We start from the raw sequence: 24,196 nt of genomic DNA, 5'->3' as shown, positions 1-24,196 counted from the left end.
TGTGGTCTAAAACCTCCCGGTCTCCTGCTGGCAGGAGGTCTTCCCCGACGCGCTCCACTCAATCCGTTCGCTCCTCTGCACCGCGACTAACGAAACCCCTCATGAGCGACTCTTTGCCTTCCCCAGGAAGTCCACCTCTGGGGTCTCGCTCCCAACATGGCTGACAGTTCCTGGACCCGTCCTCCTCCGGAAGCATGTGCGGACCCATAAGTCGGGCCCCTTGGTCGAGCAAGTCCACCTCCTACACGCAAACCCACAGTACACCTATGTGGCACACCCCGACGGGCGCCAGGACACAGTCTCCCTCCGGGACCTGGCACCCGCTGGATCCCCACCCACGTCCCCCGACCCGACACTCCCCCCCCCCGGTGCCTCATTCACCCCTGCGCCACTCCCCCTACCCCCCAGCACACCTCACCACAGCCCCTGCCCCAGGACGATCCGTCCTCCCACTGGTTCCACTCAGGGGTGACGAAGACGAGGACAACACGCTCCCGGAGTCACAGGTGACCAAGTCGGCGACCACATCACGACCAGGACTGAGGCAATCGCAGAGGAGGGTCAAGGCCCCCGACAGACTGAACTCGTAATTTTTTTCCACCACCCCCGCCAAACTCTTTTTTTAACAGGGGGTGAATGTGGAAGTCACCACTAACTGTATTATATGTATTACAGTAAGACACATATACCAGAGGTACATGGGGAAATCTCTGCCTGCTGGCTCCACCCAGTAGGCGGTGTATAAATGTGTGTGCTCGCCGGTGCTGCAGCCATTCTGGTGGCAGCTACAGGAGGCAGAACATCTTTGCTCAATAAAGCCCCGATTATTCCACTAGTCTCATCTTTGTGGTAATTAATAGTGCATCAGTCATCGACTACAGTTAGACGATAAACCGGTACACGCAGCTCGATGCGTACCCCCTCCCCCACATATCTGACACGGTCAATCAGATTGCGCAGTATCGAGTCTTCTCCACTGTTGACTTGAAGTCCGCGTACCACCAGCTCCCTATCAGCCTGGAGGACCGCCAATACACTGCTTTCAAGGCAGATGGCCGCCTCTACCACTTCCTCAGGGTTCCCTTCGGCATCACCAATGGGGTCTCGGTCTTCCAGCGAAAAATGGACAGAATGGTTGACCAGTACGGGCTGTGGGCTACGTTCCCGTACCTAGATAATGTCACCATCTGTGGTCATGACCAGCAGGACCATGACGCAAACCTCCGGCATTTCCCCCACACTGTTAAGCTCCTTAACCTCACATACAATAAGGAGAAATGCGTTTTCCGCACAACCTGCCTAGCCATCCTTGGCTACGTTATGGAAAACGGAGTCCTCGGACCTGACCCCGACCGCATGCGCCCCCTCCTGGAACTTCCCCTCCCCCATTGCCCCAAGGCCCTGAAGAGATGCCTGGGGTTCTTCTCTTATTATGCCCAGTGGGTCCCCAATTATGCGGACAAGGCCCGTCCACTCATTAAATCCACCATTTATTCCCTGACGGTTGAAGCCCGTCTGGCCTTCAACCGCATCAAGGCAGATATTTCCAAAGCCGTGATGCACGCTGTGGATGAGTCCATTCTGTTCCAGGTGGAGAGCGATGTGTTGGACTTTGCCCTGGCCGTTACCCTCAACCAGGCAGGCAGGCCCGTGGCTTTCTTCTCCCGTACCCTCCATGCCTCCGAAATGCGACACTCGAAAAGAAGCCCAAGCCATTGTAGAAGCTGTGTGTCATTGGAGGCATTACCTGGCCGGCAGGCGATTCACTCTCCTCACTGACCAACGGTCGGCTGCCTTCATGTCCTGCCAATCTTCACCCTCCGCCGCATCCTCCTCATCGGATGAGGCCTGGCATTCATCCTCCTCCTCCAGGATGTCGCCCCTGCTGCGCGATGTTGTGGAGGACGCAGCAGGTCGCTACGATGTGGGTGATAGGTGTCATCACCATGACCGCAGCTGATATACCCTGTGGCCAGGAGCCAAAGAGGTCAGGAATCTTTGAGTGTGCCAGAATGTGGCAGCACGGTAGCACAAGTGATTAGCACTGTGGCTTCACAGCGCCAGGGTCCCAGGTTCGATTCCCCGCTGGGTCACTGTCTGTGCGGAGTTTGCACGTTCTCCCCGTGTGTGCGTGGGTTTCCTCCGGGTGCTCCGGTTTCCTCCCACAGTCCAAAGACGTGCAGGTTAGGTGGATTGGCCATGCTAAAATTACCCGTAGTGTCCATAAGGGTTGGGAGGGGTTATTAGGTTGCGGGGATAAGGTGGAAGTGAGGAATTAATGTGGGTCGGTGCAGACTCGATGGGCCGAATGGCCTCCTTCTGCACTGTATGTTCTATGTAATCTATGTAATAATACACAGCGGGGCAAAATCAAGAACGGCAAGATTCTGAGGTGGAGGATCGAGTTCTCCACCTACAACTACGATATCTTGTACCGACCTAGGAAGCTCAATGAGCCCCCAGATGCCCTATCCCGTGGTACATGTGCCAGCGCACAAGTAGACCGTCTTTGGGCCCTCCACAATGACATCTGTCACCCGGGGGTCACCCGTTTTTTTCATTTTATCAAGGCTCGCAATCTGCCTTACTCCATCGAGGAGGTCAGGACCATGACCAGGGACTGCCAGGTCTGCGCGGAGTGCAAACCGCACTTCTATCGGCCCGACAGAGCACACCTGGTAAAGGCCTCTCACCCCTTTGAGCGCCTCAGCATCGACTTCAAAGGGCCCCTCCCCTCCACTGACCGTAATATGTACTTCCTCAACGTTGTTGACGAGTACTCACGATTCCCCTTTGCCATCCCATGCCCTGACATGACCTCTGCCACTGTCATCAAGGCCCTGCACATTCTCTTCACCTTGTTCGGTTTCCTGTGCGTCCTGTGCTCGAAGGCCCTGGCGCACATGTCATGCGGCTTCCCGTGCCTGCCTGGGCCCCATGTCCTGCCAATCTTCACCCTCCGCCGCATCCTCCTCGTCGGATGAGGCCTGGCATTCATCCTCCTCCTCCAGGATGTCGCCCCTGCTGCGCGATGTTGTGGAGGACGCAGCAGGTCGCTACGATGTGGGTGATAGGTGTCATCACCATGACCGCAGCTGATATACCCTGTGGCCAGGAGCCAAAGAGGTCAGGAATCTTTGAGTGTGCCAGAATGAAGGTGTCATGCACACTGCCCGGATATCAGATGCAGACGTGTATGATGCGCAGCTGATGGTCACACAGCAGCTGCACGTTCATCGAGTGGAACCACTTTAGGTTTGTGTACAGCAGCCTGTAAGCTGCAGCTGCTCATAGGGGGACATGTATCCCATCGATCACCCCCTGGACCCGGGCCATCTTGGCGATGGCAGTGAACCCTGCTGCCCAGGCATCCTGGTGGGCTCGGTTCATATTGAAATGGATATATTGTGCCGACTAGGCATATGGGGCCTTGGTGATGGCGCAAATTCGCCCAGTTCTGGGAGATTCCTGACAGGTCCCCGCTTGGCGCCTGGAAGGACCTCTTGGTGTAAAAATTCAGGGCGACCATCACCTTGACGGCCACCGGGAGGGGGTGTCTTCCCCCATCCCCCCACGGTGCCAGGTGTACCATGATCTGGCAGATATGTCGCACTGTCTCTCTGCTCAGCCGGAGTCATCGACGGCATGCCCGGCCCGGCAGATCCTCGAAAGACAGGCGCTGCCGGTACACAAAAAGCCTCATGGGTCCCTCAGTTGCACCTCCTCCTCCTCCTCTTCCTCGGCCTATTGGGCGGCAGGCCCTCCATCCTCAGTGGCTGCTTCCTATTCTGCTGCTGATGCTCTGCAGCTGCACACTCTGCTTCTGCAGCTTCCTCCTGCTCGAGCATCTCCAGCTCGTACAGCCGCAGGGAGTCCAGAGATGTGGCGACTTGGAGGAAGGCCACCATTGCTGGTTGAATTCCAATATCCATTGTCTGAAGGGGGTGAGGGCCGACACGTTACCATGGTGCGTAGCCCCATGTCTAATGTAAGTTATAGCAACTCATCAGCTGAACAAAAATAAACTGAACAAAACTGGACAAAATTGGAAAGGATATATTCCACGTTAAAAGGACAAATGCTGTACAGAAAACAGAATCCATGTCTGCAGGCAGACAGCAGAATATACATCCTGAAGACTCATCTCACATAGGAACAAAGCAGGCCATGAGTCATAACAGGGACAACGGAAAAATTATGCGGGAAGATCTAAACGGCTTGAATTCACCCAAATGGCAGAAACAACGGGATATAAAGCAGTTTTGCCCTGGCCAGAAAAAATCACACTGTGCTAATGGGAAAATGATTAAAGTTGCCCCCAACATCCACTTGAGCCATTTGCAAGAGATCAGCGGTCTCCGGAGACAGTGCAGAACTTTTTGTGGACAAACTTATCAAATTAATTTCATCCTTGTGGTAAACCATTGTTGTACTTATATTAGAGGACGTACGATAGAACCTGCACTACAGGTTCGCCTGTGGCCCCTGCCTGCTGACTCCGCCCAGAAGGCGGGGTATAAATATGCGTGTCCTCCAGCTCGCAGCCATTTCGCCAGCTGCTGTGGGAGGTCACACATCTGATACCAATACTGTACGGTCATGCTCACGGTCCAGGGCGTAGAATTCCACGGCTTCCGCCTCTACGTTCTCCCTAACCTCTGCGCTGCACTTATCCTCGGCCTGGATTTCCAGTGCAACCTCCAGAGACTAACCCTTAAATTCGGCGGACCCTTACCACTCCTTACTGTGTGCGGTCTCGCGACCATAAAGGTCGACCCACCTTCCCTCTTTGCTAATCTAACTACAGATTGCAAACGCGTTGCCACCAGGAGCAGACGGTACAGCACCCAGGATAAGACCTTCATCAGATCCGAAGTCCAGTTGTTGCTTCGGGAAGGCATCATCTAGGCCAGCAACAGCCCCTGGAGAGCTCAAGTGGTAGTGGTTAAATCTGGGGAGAAACAACGAATGGTCGTGGACTGCAGCCAGACCATCAACAGGTACACGCAGCTCGACGCGTACCCCCTCCCACGCATATCTGACATGGTTAACCAGATTGCACAGTACCGGGTCTTCTCAACGGTGGACCTGAAATCCGCCTACCACCAGCTCCCCATCCGTAAATCGGACCGTCCATACACCGCCTTCGAGGCAGATGGCTGTCTATATCACTTCCTTAGGGTCCCCTTCGGCGTCACTAACGGGGTCTCGGTCTTCCAAAGGTAGATGGACCGAATGGTCGACCGGTACGGTTTGCAGGCCACGTTTACATACCTAGACAATGTCACCATCTGCGGCCATGATCAGCAGGACCACGATGCCAACCTTGCTAAATTTCTCCGCACTGCTACTCTCCTAAACCTCACTTACAACAAGGAGAAGTGTGTGTTCAGCACGAACTGCTTAGCCATCCTCGGCTACGTGGACCAGAACGGAGTTCTGGGGCCCGATCCCGACCGCATGCGCCCCCTCATGGATCTCCCCCTCCCCCACTGCCCCAAGGCCCTCAAACGCTGCCTGGGGTTCTTTTCATATTACGCGCAGTGGGTCCCAAACTATGCAGACAAGGCCCGCCCACTCATACAGTCCACCCAGTTTCCCCTGACGGCCGAGGCCCAACAGGCCTTCGCCCGGATCAGAGCTGATATTGCCAAGGCCACAATGCACGCTGTAGATGAAACGCTGCCCTTCCAAGTAGAAAGCGACGCATCAGACGTCGCCCTTGCTGCCACCCCCAATCAGGCAGGCAGGCCCGTGGCATTCTTTTCCCGCACCCTTCATGCCTCTGAAATTTGGCACTCATCCGTCGAAAAAGAGGCCCAAGCTATCGTTGAAGCTGTGCGGCATTGGAGGCATTACCTGGCCGGCAGGAGATTCACTCTCCTCACTGACCAACGGTCGGTAGCCTTTATGTTCAACAACACACAGCGGGGCAAGGTCAAAAATGATAAAATCTTGCGGTGGAGAATCGAACTCTCCACATATTACTACGAGATTATGTATCGCCCTGGCAAACTCAATGAGCCCCCAGACGCCCTATGCCGAGGTACATGTGCCAGCGCACAGGTAGACCGACTCCGGACCCTGCACGACAGCCTTTGTCACCCAGGGGTCACACGGTTGTACCACTTCATTAAGGCACGAAATTTGCCCTACTCCGTCGAGGAAGTAAGGACAATCTCCAGGTACTGCCAGGTCTGTGCGGAGTGCAAGCTGCACCTCTACCGGCCGGACCGCGCACGCCTGGTGAAGGCCTCCTGCCCCTTTGAACGCCTCAACATGGACTTCAAAGGCCCCCTTCCCTCCACCGATCGTCACACATATTTCCTCAGTGTGATCGACGAATCCCGGTTCCCCTTCGCCATCCCTTGCCCCAACATGACGTCTGCCACCGTCATTAAAGCCCTCAATTCGATCTTCACTCTGTTTGGTTTCCCCACCTACATCCACAGTGACAGGGGATCCTCATTCATGAGCGATGAGCTGTTTCAGTTCCTGCTCAGCAGGGGTATCGCCTCCAGCAGAACGACAAGTTACAACCCCCGGGGAAACGGACAGGTAGAAAGGGAGAATGGGACGGTATGGAGGGCTGTCCAGCTGGCCCTACGGTCCAGAAATCTCCCGTCCTCCCGCTGGCAGGAGGTCCTCCCTGATGCACTACATTCCATTCGCTCGTTATTCAGCACTGCCACTAACAATACACCGCATGAACGTCCTTTTGCCTTCCCCAGGAAGTCCACATCCGGGGTGTCGCTCCCGACTTGGCTCACAGCTCCGGGAACCGTGCTTCTCCATAAACATGTGCGGCTCCACAAGGCGGACCCGTTGGTAGAGAGGGTACACTTGCTCCACGCAAACCCCCAGTACGCCTACGTGACATTCCCCGACGGCCGCCAGGATACTGTCTCCCTCAGGGACCTGGCACCAGCAGGTTCCACCCCCACACCACCCCCGTCGCTCCCCGGCGCCACCCTCCCCTCCCCCGTTGCTCACAACACCACCCCCCCCAGGACCGGCCGTCCTCCCCCTGCCCACGCCGGTCGGCACGCTCCTGGAGTCACCTTCGACCAGGTCAGCACAAACATCGCCGTCACCGCTTCGTCGCTCTCAAAGGACCATCAAGGCCCCGGACCGGCTGAACCTCTGACCGGTCCACCGGACGCCAAGGGACATTTGTTTTGCTCTGTAAATATTAAAATCATGATTGTATATAGTTATTCACCATCCCCGCCGGACTCTTTTTAACAGGGGGTGAATGTGGTAAACCACTGTTGTACTTATATTAGAGGATGTACGGTAGAACCTGCACTACAGGTTCGCCTGTGGCCCCTGTCTGCTGGTTCCGCCCAGGAGGCGGGGTATAAATATGCGTGTCCTCCAGCTCGCAGCCAATTCGCCAACTGCTGTGGGAGGTCACACATCTGATACCAATAAAGCCTCAGTTTGGATTCAACTTTCGTCTTTAGTCAAATTGATCGTGCCTCAATCCTGCCAGCAATTTTCATAGAATTTACAGTGCAGAAGGAGGCCATTCAGCCCATCGAGTATACACTGGCTCTTGGAAAGAGCCCCCGACACAAGCCCACACCTCCACCCTATCCCCATAACCCAGTAACCCCACCCAACACGAAGGGCAATTTTGGACACTAAGGGCAATTTAGCATAGCCAATCCACCTAACCTGCACATCTTTGGACTGTGGGAGGAAACCGGAGCACCCGGAGGAAACCCACGCACACACGGGGAGAACGTGCGGACTCCGCACAGACAGTGACCCAAGCCAGGAATCGAACCTGGGACACTGGAGCTGTGAAGCAATTGTGCTAACCACCATGCTACCTTGCTGCCCAATAGCAGGCCTTTGTCCTGGAACTCACCTGTCGGAGGGGCCAGTCAGCTCCATTCAGGTTTTTGCCCTTAAAAACATGGGACTCAGGCTCTCGCTCTCTTGCTTCGCTCTCTCTTCACTTGCTACGGGGCTTCTACCAGACTACAAGACAGAAAGAACACTAGGATCAAGGCCCACTAGCCAAACGGACCAGTCAGTTTTTGAGGAAGAGCTAAAGACATCCGTGCTGGTTTAACTATTCTTCCTGGGAAAGTTGAGTATACTCCCTCAGCCCACAGAAACTCCCAATTAAGTTAGATTGTTGAGGTTGGGGTAAGTGAGTGTATGTGTTTGTGTGTGTTTAAGTAAACTTGTGTAAAAGTAAGAATTTTCGATATGCCGTTTAGTTTCTTGCTTCCCATAGTATTTTTATAACCGGTGTTTGCGTGTTATAGTCTAGTGGAGGGCCTAATTTTCTTGAATAAATTATTTATTTTAAATCTACCATTGTTGTAGCCTCACCTTTCTTTCACTGTCCGCTCTGACTGAGTCACAATAATTGCCAGAACATAATTCCGTAGTCGAGGACCCAAAGGGAATCCGAACGCTTCGAACACGCTCACTCAAGAGAGGCTACTGGTTAGGGATAAACAGTGGTCCCTCTTTCCCTCTCTCTTGTGAAGTTGCACTAGTGGGGCACTTCTGGGTGACATTTCACCATCAACAGGAGAGAGACTCACACAAGCGTAGGTGGCAGTCAAGGAGACTGGCACGGCATAAGGACAAACCCACTGATTAGGCATAAATAGTGAGACTTGTTCCCTCTCTTGTGCAGCTGTCCCAGTGCGACACCTCTGGGTTGTGGCTTCAACACCAGCAGGAGAGAGACAACCGCAGTTATCTGTGACATCCAATACCAGTCTGTTGTGGAGTAAAGGAAACCCTTTCAGACTAACCAGGTCCATCGGGCTACATGGTGACCTCGGTTGGCACTGTGGACTCTGCCCCTGCATGACCCTCTCTCCTCTCCTCTCCGCACTGCTGACACCATCGATCCCCGGCACTGTGCTGGCCGTGCAGGGCTACCGTTGGCTGGAGCTGCCCTTGTCAATAGTACGCTCCATGGCCCCGTTCAGTACCACCCTGAAGGGTCTACTGTGGGCATTGCCCTTGGGTGGGCTGTGTGATGCCCCACTGGTGGGTGCCGGCCAGTTGGGGGGAGAAGGGTGGTATAGTGGAGGGTGAGGTGCAGGTGGGGGCTGGGTGTGGGGGTGGTGAGTTGGGGACAGAACCAGGGGCCAAGGTGGATGGTCAGTGGGTCAAGATGGCTGTCTTGCAGGCCGCGGCAATGTGGATCCGTGCCTGGGCACTGGTCCAATCCTGTGAGGGGTCACCCCGGGACCATGGTCATTCTCCCACTTATCACCCCCCTCCCACCGGCCCTGTCAGGGCTCCCTCCCATCCCAACCAGCCTGCCCAGTGTCAGGACTGGCAGCTCACGGTCCTGCCTCTCCGTGTCCTACCTCCTCTCCCTTCCTCATCAGCTATGGCGCCTGTTTCATGATTTTTAAAAGCAGAAGTGAACCTCGCCATCGGGAATTCGCCCCAGTTGAGGCGGAGAATCGTGGAGGCCCAGGACGGTCTCGCCAATGTGATACCAGCGGTGTTTACTGTACATGTAAAGTGGAATGCATCACTGCCATTGTCAAGGCACCAGAGAATTGTGATTTTGCGTGAAACCGGCGCCCTCCATGATGTTGATGTCAAAACGGATTTACCGCACAATCGTGTCTTCTGATTCCGGCGTCAGCCAACAGAGATTTCTGCCCCACGTGTAATCAAGATTCCACACAATCTCTAAGGTACCCAGCCATGCCAACAGATCACCACTGCTTCACAGAGTGTATTATGTGTCACCAACCTCAGGATTACTTTTAATGTCTGATCTTTCCTAGCCCACGTCTCCAGGTCTGCACCTTGCAGTTCTGTCTTTAACTGGGACCCTCTTGTGGTGATGTGCATCAATGTAAATGCATGTAGGCTAGCTAGACACTAGATGGAGCACCAGAAACATCACACACACACTCAACCAATAGATCAGTTAGATAGGATACGACCAATGGACACTCACGATACACACGGAGGTGACACGACCACAGGGGGGCATTACACCAACCCATATATAAAGGACACCACACACATGATCTGCCTCTTTCCAGTGGAGACAGTCAATGAGTACAGACATAGGGTTGATTCAATATTACACCCACCACGTGGGTTGCAGCAACTGGTTAGTCAGTCTGGGTAGCTATAGTCGGATTAGCAGTAGTGTCGAACCTGAGTAATAGAAGTGTAAATAGTTTAATAAACGTGTTGAAGTTATCTCCACGTCTGAACCTTCCTTTGTCAAGTGCACCACAAGGAAGCCGCTTATGTTACACCTACAACATAACAAATCACCTCTCTCTCTTCTCTTTTCTTTAACTTCCGTAAACAGTACCTTGTTCAGATTCTGTTTCTTTGTCCATTTTACTTCAGTCTCCCTGAGACTTTTCTTTTCATTCCTTGGCTTCAGGCGTTGTCGGTTCTTTAGCTTTGGGGATTTTCTTTCAGTCCTTTGCTTTATTGTCAGCCAGCACTGGCAGTTTCAGTTCTCAGTTACCTGGTTCCATCTGAACTCAAATGCTTCTCCTTTTCAGTGTGGACCTCTGGTTGCTAAGCAACAGCATAGATTTTTTTTTAAACTCTGGAATTGATTTTACTTTGTCAACCATGCATTGCAATGTAAGCAAATTTTAAAGTGACGCTAAAACCTCTGGACATGCAGGCACTTTGTTTAACATGGAACTATCTGAAGTTTTAACCCTTTCTTAGCACAAAAATAGAGGAACACAAATTATGCACAAACCTAAACTTTTACCTTATTTCTAAAATCCGCAATATAAATGTTAATTATTTGAACTATCTCTATTTCCGAACAGTAATTTAGCCGCCACCGTTTGGTGTATTAAATGTATTTAATATTATTAATGGGGTCATGATCAGTGAACAAGCCTGATTTCAATCTTGCGGCCCACTCAGATGAATGAGGATCATCGTGCGGCCCACTCACTAGCCTAGGTTTCCCATCACTGCCTTAGACCATGTGTGCCAGTAGGTGGTCACCATACAGGCAAAATAAATGTTAGTAGATGGGTGCCCATCTAAAAAGGTAGGAAGAGGCAGGATGTACAGGAGTCCCGAGTGTTTCACTCTCAAACCGTTCTTAGCACAAGAGATTGCTGTCAGTAATGACACCTTGAAGGACTGCAGCTCAGACCATGGCACTAATGGGCACTGGAGGGAATAACATTGAGCAGACTTTTTAGTTACGGGTACAGACAGACATTTCTGTAACTGTCATCATGACTCCTGAATGGTGTGTTCCCTGATGCCAGGATAAGGAATATCAGAGAAAGAGGTTGCAGAATATTCTGTCGGGGAAGGGAGTGAGCCACAAGTTGTGTTACATGTTGGCACCTGCAACTTAAGGAGAGTAGGAATTGAGATCGAACAGTCAATTTTTCAGGTGTTAGGGAGGAATTAAAAAACCCGGACCATAAAAGTTGTAATCTCTGACAGCGGCACACACTAGCCAAAGAAGAAATAGGAAGATTGGGAGGGTCAATGGCATATTGCAGGAGGGAGGACTTCAAATTCTTGAGACATTGGCATTAGCTTTGGGGAAAGAGATACCTACCTGAAAGAGCAAGCCATAGAATCAGTTTGGTCGAAATAAGTAATAGGAGAAGTAAGAGGTCATTTGTGGAAGTTTAGGCCTGCTAACATACGTTACACTGTATTATACAGGAAGAAATAAATAAGGCATGTTAGAAAGATGCTGCAATAATCATGGGGGACTTACATCTACATGTAGGTTGGATGAATTAGATTGACAAAGCTAGCCTGGATAATGAGCTCATAAAGCTTACGCAGCAAAATTTCTCAGAGCAATATGTTCAGGAAACAGCCTGGGAGCAGGGTATTTTGGATCTGGTAGTAAAAAGGGAGGCAGGATTATTCACCAACCTCATGGTAAAGGAGTCTTCCTGTGTCAGCGATCATAACATGATAGAATTTCATGCTCAGTTTGAAGAGATGAAGTGTGGGGCTAAGGCTAATGTTTTAACCTGGAGTAAATATAAAGGGGACAAATGCAGAACTAGATAAAGTGAACTGGGAAACTAGGTTAAAAGTAGACTTTTAAAGAGATACTTACCTCACTAGAGATCCAATCTAAGACAGTATAAACAGCACCATGCTTGATGTGTTAGAACAAGTGTCCAAAGTGTATAAAATGACCTCTAATTTATACAAAGCTATCTCTCAGTAAAAGTACTATTCAGACAACCTAATGTACTTGAGTCAAATGCATATTTGAAGGTAATGGTTTAGCATCGACCTTCCAGTGCGATATCAATTTTGTCAGCTTTAACATCCCACCCACCCCAGATCCATGCATGTTTCCACATTAAAATTCAGTCCATCTTTTCTGTGCCCTGTTGCTTCCATCCATGTTAATTTTGCCGTACTGCTTATTGGAGGGTGATACCTCTAAGTAAGTATTTCTCCTCTAAGTAAGTATTCAATAGCTAATTGTTCTGTCTCTAACCATCTTTACAGTATTTCTTTGTTCCTTTTTCAATTTTTCTATTATATTTTCTATAGATTGCTTTATGTTGCCGTTTGCTAAAGCTTTATCCAAACTACAATACCTGCTCTTCAAAGTCTTGTGTCCCCACATTTGTGCGCAGGTCAAATCTTACATTTGAATGTAATCGGGAAACCAATAATCAATGTAGCCTGCTTATTGCAATCTGTGTTCATCTACTTTCTACTCCTCGACTTACATTCTCAGGAGCTGTAATTTGTGTTAAAGTGACAGTTTGGGTGCAGGTAGCTTCTTGCTGTATTAATTCATCTACTAATAACATTGCATTTCACAATTCATACAATGGCACCATCCTTGTCTTTGCCTTGAGGCAAATCCATTGATCTATTACATTTCATTTAATGGCTGCTTGTGTTAGGTCACTTCCTTTGGGGAAAACATTCTTCCTTAATGAGTGCAGATCTACACCAACCAATCTGCCAGGGAGAGCAGTCAGGACCATTTTGCCAGTACGCTGAATCTCAACCAGAGATGAGAACAGATCCAGATCAATTGAGAAACCTGGCGTGATTTGAATTTACCTGGTTTAATAAAATTGCAGCAATGCTGAATGTCTTTAAAGCTAAGTTCCTTCGGTTACTATTTGTTGCTTTCAGTAACATTTACCAAAATAAATGGCTCTTGAATCCATTCTCCGTTAAGATGTCAAAATGGAATAGTTGCTTGAATTGATTTGAAACAATCTCCTTCTAATGTTCTGCTGCCTAAACCACGGCTTTCAAATACAGGCATTGTACTGCAAGTAAGAATAAAATAATTAATATCTACAAAAAGTCTCAGCTTTCTGATGTAGAAATATGTAAGTTTGATATCATAGATTATCATAGAATTTACAGTGCAGAAGGAGGCCATTCGGCCCATCGAGTCTGCACCGGCTCTTGGAAAGAGCACCCTACTCAAGGTCAACACCAGCACCCTATCCCCATAACCCAGTAACTCCACCCAACACTAAGGGCAATTTTGGACACTAAGGGCAATTTATCATGGCCAATCCACCTAACCTGCACATCTTTGGACTATGGGAGGAAACCGGAGCACCCGGAAGAAACCCACGCACACACGGGGAGGATGTGCAGACTCTGCACAGACAGTGACCCAAGCTGGAATCGAACCTGGGACCCTAGAGCTGTGAAGCAATTGTGCTATCCACAAGGCTACCGTGCTGCCCCAATATGAATTTGATTTTTCTCCTGACATCTATCCATCCCACATTTCTTTCTTGACCCTAATGCCATACCCAAGCAACCTATTAAAGAGTGCTTTGGAATTGCAGAAGGATGATGACCCTTGAAGTCTCCTTCTATCCCTGAGGGAAAGCATCTGTTCGCGGTTTAAGACTCATCATGCAGCTTGAAAAAAAATACAGGAGCGAACCTATATCTCAGTGTTCCTAATGTTCTGACCCCAGCTGATGTTGCTACAAGTCAGATCCCAGGATTGAACCTGGCTTGAACGATCCTAACTTTTATTTTTTGTTTAGATAAGTGGAAGGCGACTACTGAACAGAGTCATAGGAGTCAGCCGATGAATGTTTAATAAAAGAATAGAACACTCATTAAACAAGAAAGGATGAACGACAATGCACTAATCCTTCACCCACCTATACCGTTACAATATATACAGATTCATAAGGAAAACAGAAATTACAAACTCTACCTTATACTCCAATGTTCTCAGTAAATACACAGTCCATATAAATCAATGGTGAACTGTGGTCAGATATACCACACTCTGAAACCAAGTGATAGATGCCACTCAAAACAATTGCGACAGATTCTCATGAATTCCTCCCAGAGGCTTGTCACACTGTGAGCCAACCAGTCTCACTGGAACCCTAATGTCCACGCAATGTCTTGAAGAGCAATCCTTGGAATCTTCCCCCAAGTCAAGCTTTCTCCCAAATGTCCTCCCAATGCTCCCCTTCTTGGGTTCCAAGCACTCCTTTATGGTGTTCTTCCCTGGATCACCACATGCATTCAAGCTTTGCCTTGCACACACTCTCTCAGATATCCAGCCATGCCAACAGGCATCCACTGCTTCATAGTCCTGTAGTAAGGAATCACCAACCTTTGGATCTCTTTGGATCACTGGCTTCTGACAAGTCCACTTTGCTTTCCATCTGCTTTATACAGATTTGCCTTTTTTGATCCCGGTTTGAGGTCACTGTTCATGTGGAGTTTGCACATTCCCCCCGCGTTTGTGTGGGTTTCGCCCCCACAACCCAAAAAGATGTGCAGAGTAGGAGAAATGGCCACACTAAAAAAATTGCCCCTTCATTGTAAAAAAAGAATTGAGTACTCTAAATTTCTATAAAGAATAGATTTAGACAGAAAATAACAGGCAACTTTTTTAGCAAAGGTATGTAAACATTTAAAAAAGTTTTTTTTGCTCTTTCTTTTAAACAGGCAGTCCTCTTGTTGATTCTTTTAAAGTAATATTTAATTTTATTTTTATGATTAAAGGTGATTATTTACAAGTGAACATTAGTTTGCTTATTTGTTTAAAGGCTGTGAAACTATTTAAATCTGCACTATATTATTATATAATTTAATGCTTAAAAATGTTCACATGCTTTAACTGAGATTATGGTGATAAGGTTTGAAAAGCGCCCCAGGGCTTTTTGCTGTCACTGTCCTTGTAACGTCTGGGTTTTTTTTTTGATTATTGTTTATAGAATCACTGCAGTGCAGAAAAAGCTCTTTGGTCCATCAAGCCTGCACTGACACTTCGAAAAAGCACCCTACCCAGGCCCACGTCCCCGGCCTATCTCCACAATCACACCCAACCTTCGGACACTAAGGGGCAATTTAGCATTACTAATCCGCCTAAACTGCACACCTTTGGACTGTAGGAGGAAACCAAAGCACCCAGAGGAAATGGTGGCAGCATGGTGGCATTGTGGCTAGTGCTGGTGCCTCACAGCGCCAGGGACTCCGATTTAATCCCGGCCTTGGGTGAATGTCTGTGTGGACTCTGTACATTCTCCCCATGTCTGTGTGGTTGTCCTCCCACACTAATTTGCCCCTTAGCATCCAGGGATGTACAGGTTAGGTTCCGGGGATAGGGCGGGGATGGGCCCAGGTTGGTACTCTTTCAGAGGGTTGGTGCAGACTTGAGATAAAAAATTAAGTAGCAACTGCCACACTGCACATCCTCTGTGACAAATCTATATTTAGATCCTAAAACCTGAAGCTTGAGAGTGTTCAGCCAATTTGATTCAGTCCATGTGCCATTCTTTGATTTCTGAATGGGGATGACTTCGAAGTGTAGGGTCTCACAAAAAACATCAAGCAATGAATTGAACAAAGCTAATTTATTTACACTGCAACTAAATAGATTTGACTTGCTTGCTAAGATATAAAAGATAACAGATTGACTAAAACTATGATTCTAACTACAGAGCTCCTGATAACACGACTATTCTCTACCTCGCCTAACAACCTTCTCCCCGAATCAAGAGTATCACGTGATCCATCGAAGGTGCCGTCGAAGTAGACTTGGTGAGTTGCTGCAATGCATCTTGCAGATGGTACGCACTGCTGACACTGTGCATTGTTGGTGGAGGGAGTAGATTTTGGAAGTGGTGGATGGGGATCAAATCAAGCAAGCTACATTGACCTGCATGAAGTCAAACTCTTTCAGTGTTGTTGGAGCTGCACTTATCCAGGAAAGTGGAAAGTATTCCATCACACACTGACTTGTACCTTGTAGATTGTGGATAGGCTTTGGGGAGTCCAAATGTGCGTTACTCGCCACAGATTTCCTAGCCTCTGACTCACAGTATTTATATGGCTAATCCAGTTCAGTTTCTGTCAGTGGTGACCCCTCAGGATGTTAATAGTGTGGCATTCAGGGATGGTAGTGCCAAAGAATATCAAGGGTGATGGTTGAATTCTCTTTTGTTGGAGACAGTCATTTCCTGGCACTTGTGTGACGTAAATGTGACTTGTCACTTATCTGCCCATGCTGTCCAGGTCTTGCTGCATATGGGAAGAGTTATGAATGGTGCTGAACATTGGACAATCATCAGAAAACATCCCAATTCTGACCTTATGATGGAGGAATAGTCTTTGATGAAGCAGCAGGATGTGGCTGGGCTTAGGACACTACCCTGAGGAACTCCTGCAGTGATGTCCTGAGATTGAACCGATTGATCTTCAACCACCACAACCATCTTCCTTTGAGCCAGATATGACTCCACCCAATGAGAAGTTTCCCCATGATTCTCATTCACTCCAATTTTACTCGGGCTCCTTGGCTAAATGTTACTTTGATGTCAAGGCCGTCGCTCTCACCTCAACCCTGGGGTTCAGCTTTTTTGCCCATGTTTGGAGATCAGGATCTGAGTGGACTTGGCAGAACCCAAACTGAGAATCAGTAAACTGGTCCTTGTTGAATAAATGCCACTTGATAGCACTGTCGACACCCTTTCCATCCCTTGTCTAATGATCGAGAGTAGACTGATGGCGTGGTAATTGGCTGGGTTGCATTTTCCTTGCTTTTTGTGGACAGGACATATCTGTAAGAAGTCTTACAACACCAGGTTAAAGTCCAAAAGGTTTCTTTGGAATCACTAGCTTTCAGAGCATAGCTCCTTCATCGGGTAACCTGGTGTTGTAAGACTTCTTACTGTGCCCACCCCAGTCCAACACCGGCATCTCCACATCAGGACATATCTGGAGAGTTTTCCACATTGCTGGGTAGATGCCAATGTCATAGCTGTAGCTTGGTCTCTGGAACAGCTTGGCTAATAGAACAGCTAGTTTTGGAGCACTAGAGTTCAATACTGTTACTGGAATTCTGTCAGAGCCCATAGCCTTTGCATGTACAGTGTTTTCAGCTGTGTCTTGATATCACATGGAATAAATTCAATTGGTTGAAGACTAGCATCTGTGACACTTTTTTTAATTGGTTCATGAGATGTGGGCATTTCAAGCTGTATACCAGCATTTATTGCCCATCCCTAATTGTCCTTGAGGGTGCCAGTTAAAAGTCAACCATATTGCTGTGGCTCTGGAGTCACATGTCGGCCAGGCCAGGTAAGGGCAGCAGACTTCCTTGCTTACAGGACATTAGTGAACCAGATGGTTTTTTTTTAATGACAATCGACAATGATTTCATGGTCATCATTAGACTTTTAATTACAGATTTTTACTGAATTCAAATGTCACCATCAGCAGTGGCAGGATTTGAACCAGGGTTCCCAGAACATTACTCTGCGTCTCTGGTTAACTAGTCCAGTGACAATACCACTACACCACCGCCTCCGCTACGAGGGTCCTCAGGAGTGTTTTGAGTTCAAAGACTTTTATTCTGAAGTTTCCTGACATATAAAGCTCTGAAAGGGGTCAACCTCTCTGCATCATGCTCATGGTCTTTCAGCTCCAATGAGCAGCTAATTGTAGACTTCACAGTGGTTGCTGAGGTGGCATTGTAATCTCAAGCTTTACAAGCCACTCTTTAGAGGAAAGACCCACAATGCCAGGTAATGACCAGATTCCCCTTCATTTTAATCTTGCACAGAAGAAATAATGCTTTCTCAGTGTGTGTCGTTATTGAACTGATGTAAAATGTCTGCTCATAGAGAGAGTGCTTCATGGCAGATAGGAAGCCAGATAGGACCTATAATGATGTTGCATTCAAAACTGAGACATCATCTTTTTCATGCCAAACAAAATGCACATTTGCATGCATGATCACATGCAACTGCGATTTACCCAAGTTACCCACTAATCCCTGGCTGTTTTCATGCATTGTTAACTGTTTGTTCTACTAGTCAAGTGCACCTAATTGCATACTAGAGTGATCTCTTCTGACTGTTCATGCCGGCAGGCTCTTTCAAGCCCCTTACAGTGCACCCCCGCCGTGGGCTTCCCGGCAGCGTAGGGTAGATTCAATGGGAAATCCCATTGGCAGTGGTGGGACCAGAAGATCCCATTACTGGCTAATGGTGGGCCACTTCCTGCCGCCGGGAACAGGTGCAGCGAGACCAGAGAATCTTGCCCATAGCCTTTAAATAATGCAGGTCTATTAATGACGGTGTGCACTTGTCATTAGTTCTTTGTCCGAATGGTGTTTCCTACCTGGGGAGTGTCGCTTCCTTGGCACTTGTTGCCATGGTTGCTGTTGTAGTTCCATTTCTGTTGTTGGGGATACATGGATCTCTGGGATTTATGGTTGTACTGTACGTATTACAGCTGGTCTTGCTGACCAGACAACTGCGATGAAGGAAGAGCTTCACTAGTTGTTCATATATGTCTGCGGCTGCAACGGTATTTTTGTTTGTTCATTCCCATTGCAAGTCCCAAATCTTCGTGGATACTGATATGGAGATCAGAACTTTGCAGGCAGTTTCCTTTGAGGTAAAAGTTGAGCAGTATCACTTCACGACTGACTTCAATATCTGGACCATTATTAGTTTCTCTGTATCATAGAAAGTATTCATGAATGCACTTACAGCATAGCTATAAATAAAATTGATGACTTTTTTCCATTTTCCAAAGTTATCAATTATTTTCCCATATTTGGCATTTTGTTTAGAATTAGTTTGATTACAATAAAACAGTTTAACTACGCAACTGTTGAGCTGTAAAGATTAGCACAGAACAACTGGGAAATTTCAAGACCTAAATGTGCAATGCTCCTTCAAGTATTACGTATTCCTTCCCAGCCACTGTAAGGGCCATTCCATACAAGTGTGCCCCCAGCAGAAAGCCTCTTCCACCAAAAGAGAATATTGGGAAATTGGACATGCTTTCCTCATTATTTTATATCTATAACAGATTAAAAATTGAGATGGAAATGATTGCAAGTGCATGCCTGAATGGATATGTACTGCTGGCAGGCAAGGCACCCCACAGGAATGTAAATTTGGAAAACCACACTCACGTCTTTTCTTGTTCAGAGTTTGTAAATGTTTTGCTTGAGGCACTTTATTATTATCTCACAGGCCGCCTTTGTGGAATCCATTTAGGTGTTGGTATGCTCTCTGCAGGAACTAATCCCAGGCCCCATAATTGATGAATTCATGCTATCCTTATCCAGGATTCCTATTGATCCTTTAAAAGTACGTCAGTACATAATGAAGTATGGATTAGGAAAAAGACATTAAGTGCTTTAAACTCACTCAGTCCAAATTAAGATATCCATGACAATAAAATTCTGCACTCTTTCCTTGACCCGAAAGATAATTGAGAGAAAATCAGTCTATCATTCCAATGAGCGTTCCTCATTATTCGGACTTTCGCTTGTCATAACATTTTGATCCTGCAGGTAAATCAAAGAAAATCACTCAAGCTCAACATTCACATATTTAAAACTAACAGAACTAAAATCACCACTGAACACTGTTCCAATGCTGAGTAGAAAAGGGATGGGATTGACTGTTACATGCTCTGTAACGAGAAAACCTCTCAGTTAGACCCAAAGAATATATAGAGGAGAGAAGGCAGTTTTATTAAAGAAAAGGGCATGTTGGAGATAGGTTTGGTCAATGTTCTTTATCCTATTCTGGGCCAGGGTTTAGAGAACTCCAAAGTGTATCCTGGAGTTCACCTGACCCACAACTTTGATTAGATTGTGGTTATGGGGAGCACACTGGGCTACCTTATTGTGTGATGTAACAGAGATTTACAGTACTTTTAAATTAAAACAAAGTTTATTTATGAAACCAGTTAACACTTTATAAACCCACAGTAAACATCTTAACAACTATCAACACCAATAAATCCCCCAAAGAATACAGTACGCTATAAGTAACTCTTAATCTTTCCTTGCAACATCCATAAGACAAAAAAAAAAGAACCCTCTTTACAGAAAGACATCAGGTTTAACTTCACTAATGTGAACAGTTACCACTTTGAAATCACCAAATGAGCTGAAATTAGTCTGTAGCCTGCAGAGAGAGATCCTTACAGCTGCTTGCTTTGCCTGCAGCTATGCAGCTCTCAAAACAAAACTAAACACACCCTGTAGCTGCAAGCCCTAATTGAAAGTAAAAGCTGACAGACAGCCCAGCTCCACCCACACTCTCTCATCACTGCAGTAATAAACACCCATTTCTTAAAGATACACCCACTACAGCTATTCTATAAAAAACACCCATCTCTTAAAGGTACTCTCACATGACAATCCCTATACTTGCGTGTGACAGTTTCCATGTCAAAATACTTAAATGTCCTCTTGCTGGTATTCTGGTGCATTGATTACTGTCAGCAGTACAGACAACCAGTTCCAATAAGAAAAACATATATTTAATTTCTACCGTGATCTTATCTACAGGTTTAATCAGAAAAATACAATGATGGGGCACAAGATTTGTTTTGCTCCAAACACCAGCTTTGGAGGCAGAATGCACATTTTACTTTGATCGGTTAATATTTTCTAAGAGCAAAGAACAAAGAACAAAGAACAAAGAAATGTACAGCACAGGAACAGGCCCTTCGGCCCTCCAAGCCCGTGCTGACCATGCTGCCCGACTAAACTACAATCTTCTACACTTCCTGGGTCCATATCCCTCTATTCCCATCCTATTCATGTATTTGTCAAGATGCCCCGGAAATGTCACTATCGTCCCTGCTTCCACCACCTCCTCCGGTAGCGAGTTCCAGGCACCCACTACCCTCTGTGTAAAAAACTTGCCTCGTACATCTACTCTAAACCTTGCCCCTCTCACCTTAAACCTATGCCCCCTAGTAATTGACCCCTCTACCCTGGGAAAAAGTCTCTGACTTCCATTCTGTCCATGCCCCTCATAATTTTGTATACCTCTATCAGGTCGCCCCTCAACCTCCGTCGTTCCAGTGAGAACAAACCGAATTTATTCAACCTCTCCTCATAGCTAATGCCCTCCATACCAAGCAACATTCTGGTAAATCTCTTCTGCACCCTCTCTAAAGCCTCCACATCCTTCTGGTAGTGTGGCAACCAAAATTGAACACTATACTCCAAGTGTGGCCTAACTAAGGTTCTATACAGCCCCAACAAGACTTGCCAATTCTTATACTCAATGCCCCGACCAACGAAGGCAAGCATGCTGTATGCCTTCTTGACTACCTTCTCCACCTGTGTTGCCCCTTTCAGTGACCTGTGGACCTGTACACCTAGATCTCTCTGACTTTCAATACTCTTGAGGGTTCTACCATTCACTGTATATTCCCTACCTGCATTAGACCTTCCAAAATGCATTACCTCACATTTGTCCGGATTAAACTCCATCTGCCATCTCTCCGCCCAAGCCTCCAAACAATCTAAATCCTGCTGTATCCTCTGACAGTCCTCATCGCTATCCGCAATTCCACTAACCTTTGTGTCGTCTGCAAACTTACTAATCAGACCAGTTACATTTTCCTCCAAATCATTTATATATACTACAAACAGCAAAGGTCCCAGCACTGATCCCTGTGGAACACCACTGGTCACAGCCCTCCAATTAGAAAAGCATCCTTCCATTGCTACTCTCTGCCTTCTATGACCTAGCCAGTTCTGTATCCACCTTGCCAGCTCACCCCTGATTCCATGTGACTTCACCTTTTGTACTAGTCTACCATGAGGGACCTTGTCAAAGGCCTTACTGAAGTCCATATAGACAACATCCACTGCCCTAGCTGCATCAATCATCTTTGTGACCTCCTCGAAAAACTCTATCAAGTTAGTGAGACACGACCTCCCCTTCACAAAACCATGCTGCCTCTCACTAATACGTCCATTTGTTTCCAAATGGGAGTAGATCCTGTCTCGAAGAATTCTCTCCAGTAATTTCCCTACCACTGAAGTAAGGCTCACCGGCCTGTAGTTCCCTGGATTATTCTTGCTACCCTTCTTAAACAGAGGAACAACATTGGCTATTCCCCAGTCCTCCGGGACATCCCCTGAAGACAGTGAGGATCCAAACCGCCACACTGCACCTGAAAAGTAACTTGTTACGGCGCAACGTGGGCGTTGAAAGCCAGGATACCCCGTTCCCTGGATCTACCCAGCTCGCAACGACTGGCAAGATTCAACGTGATCTCGCGAGACGTTGCAATGTAAATCCCACCCACAATGGGCGGGATCCCTGTTTGGCAAATTTGGAAATTAGAGCAAGACAGTTAATCTCACTCTAATGTGTAGATTCCCGAGGTATCTGAAGCTTTAGGATTCATCCCCTTTGCCTTGGAGACCTCGGACAAACACTGTTCCGCACTGGTCCCCACAAATGGGGACAGACAGAACGGCACTCATGGGGGTCTGCCAAAGAATCGGGGGCTCCCAGCTGCATGCCCTTTGGGGTGGGTAATGCCCTGGCACTGCTGGTGTCACCTGGGAACCCTGGCAGTGCCATCTACGTGCCAGCTTGGCACTGTCAACTGGCATGGGCACTGTCAGGGTTCCAGGTTAGCACTGACATGGTGCCAAGCTAGCATTTGTATTGCATGGCGATCAGCTGGGATTGCCTGGCATGGTGATGGGTGTGTGCGGGGTGAGGGGAGGGGGGGTGGTTACTGGACCGGGACCGTCTCATAGTGCGTTCGGGCTGGGGACCAGGGACCCCCCACAGTGCATTCGGGCTGGGGGGGTGCTGGGAAACACATGGCGAAACACACTTGCTAGGGGACTTTGTTCCCTTTTGGGAGAATGGTGTCCTAAGGGTGTAAATGCCCCTATGGACCATGCTTAGAAACTTCTTTAGTAATTACAGTGAAAGACCAGTTTGCCACTTTAGGCGACCTTTTATTTAAATGCGTAATGTGTTTACTGAAATAACTACAGAGAAATTTGATTCAAAATGTTAACTAATTCATTCAAATAGCCTTCAGAGTAACCTCTATCCCTCAAATCATGCAAATTTTCAAACTTGATTAGTGACAAAGAATATGGCAAACTTAGTGCTGTGCAAGATTCATAACCATGGGGCGTTGGTTACACCGCATGTGTTCAAGGTGAAACTACTATTAATGATGTCTCCCAGGCAGAACTAGGAATGTTCTTTTTGGCAGACAAACATCTCAAAGCAGGATCTCCTTAATGACCTCTCCTGCTGAATCTCTGCTGTGACTGGATAACCAATAGCCATTATTGTGGTAGTAGTTTTACTTTCAGTCCCCCCTTTTCAGTTTTCTTGAAAAATGTAGCTGAGGGAAAATTCTAAACACAAAGATTTTGCAGAGTGTTAAACTGACAATAGAAAATACAGCCGATAGATATTCAACCAATGAATAGGAAAATAACTTGGTACTTGTATAAATTGTTAACACCTTGACAAGTCCTGGGAAAAATGGCACTGTCATTTGCCTTTATCCAAGGCTTCAATTTCAGTGACACCACATTTAATATATATAGAATTTATCATAGAGTTTACAGTGCAGAAGGAGGCCATTCAGCCCATAGTGTCTGCACCGGCTCTTGGAAAGAGCACCCTACCCTCTCCCACACCTCCACCCTATCCCCATAACCCAGTAACCCCACCCAACACTAAGAGCAATTTTGGACACTAAGGGCAATTTTAGCATGACCAATCCACCTAACCTGCACATCTTTGGACTGTGGGAGGAAACCGGAGCACCCGGAGGAAACCCACGCACACACGGGGAGGATGTGCAGACTCCGCACAGACAGTGAACCAAGCCGGGAATCGAAGCTGGGACCCTGGAGCTGTGAAGCAATTGTGCTAACCACCAT

Source organism: Scyliorhinus torazame, chromosome 3 (genome assembly GCF_047496885.1).
Source record: "Scyliorhinus torazame isolate Kashiwa2021f chromosome 3, sScyTor2.1, whole genome shotgun sequence".
NCBI lineage: Eukaryota > Metazoa > Chordata > Chondrichthyes > Carcharhiniformes > Scyliorhinidae > Scyliorhinus > Scyliorhinus torazame.
The sequence above is the reverse complement of the archived record's forward strand: the minus strand, read 5'-3'. Positions refer to the sequence as shown.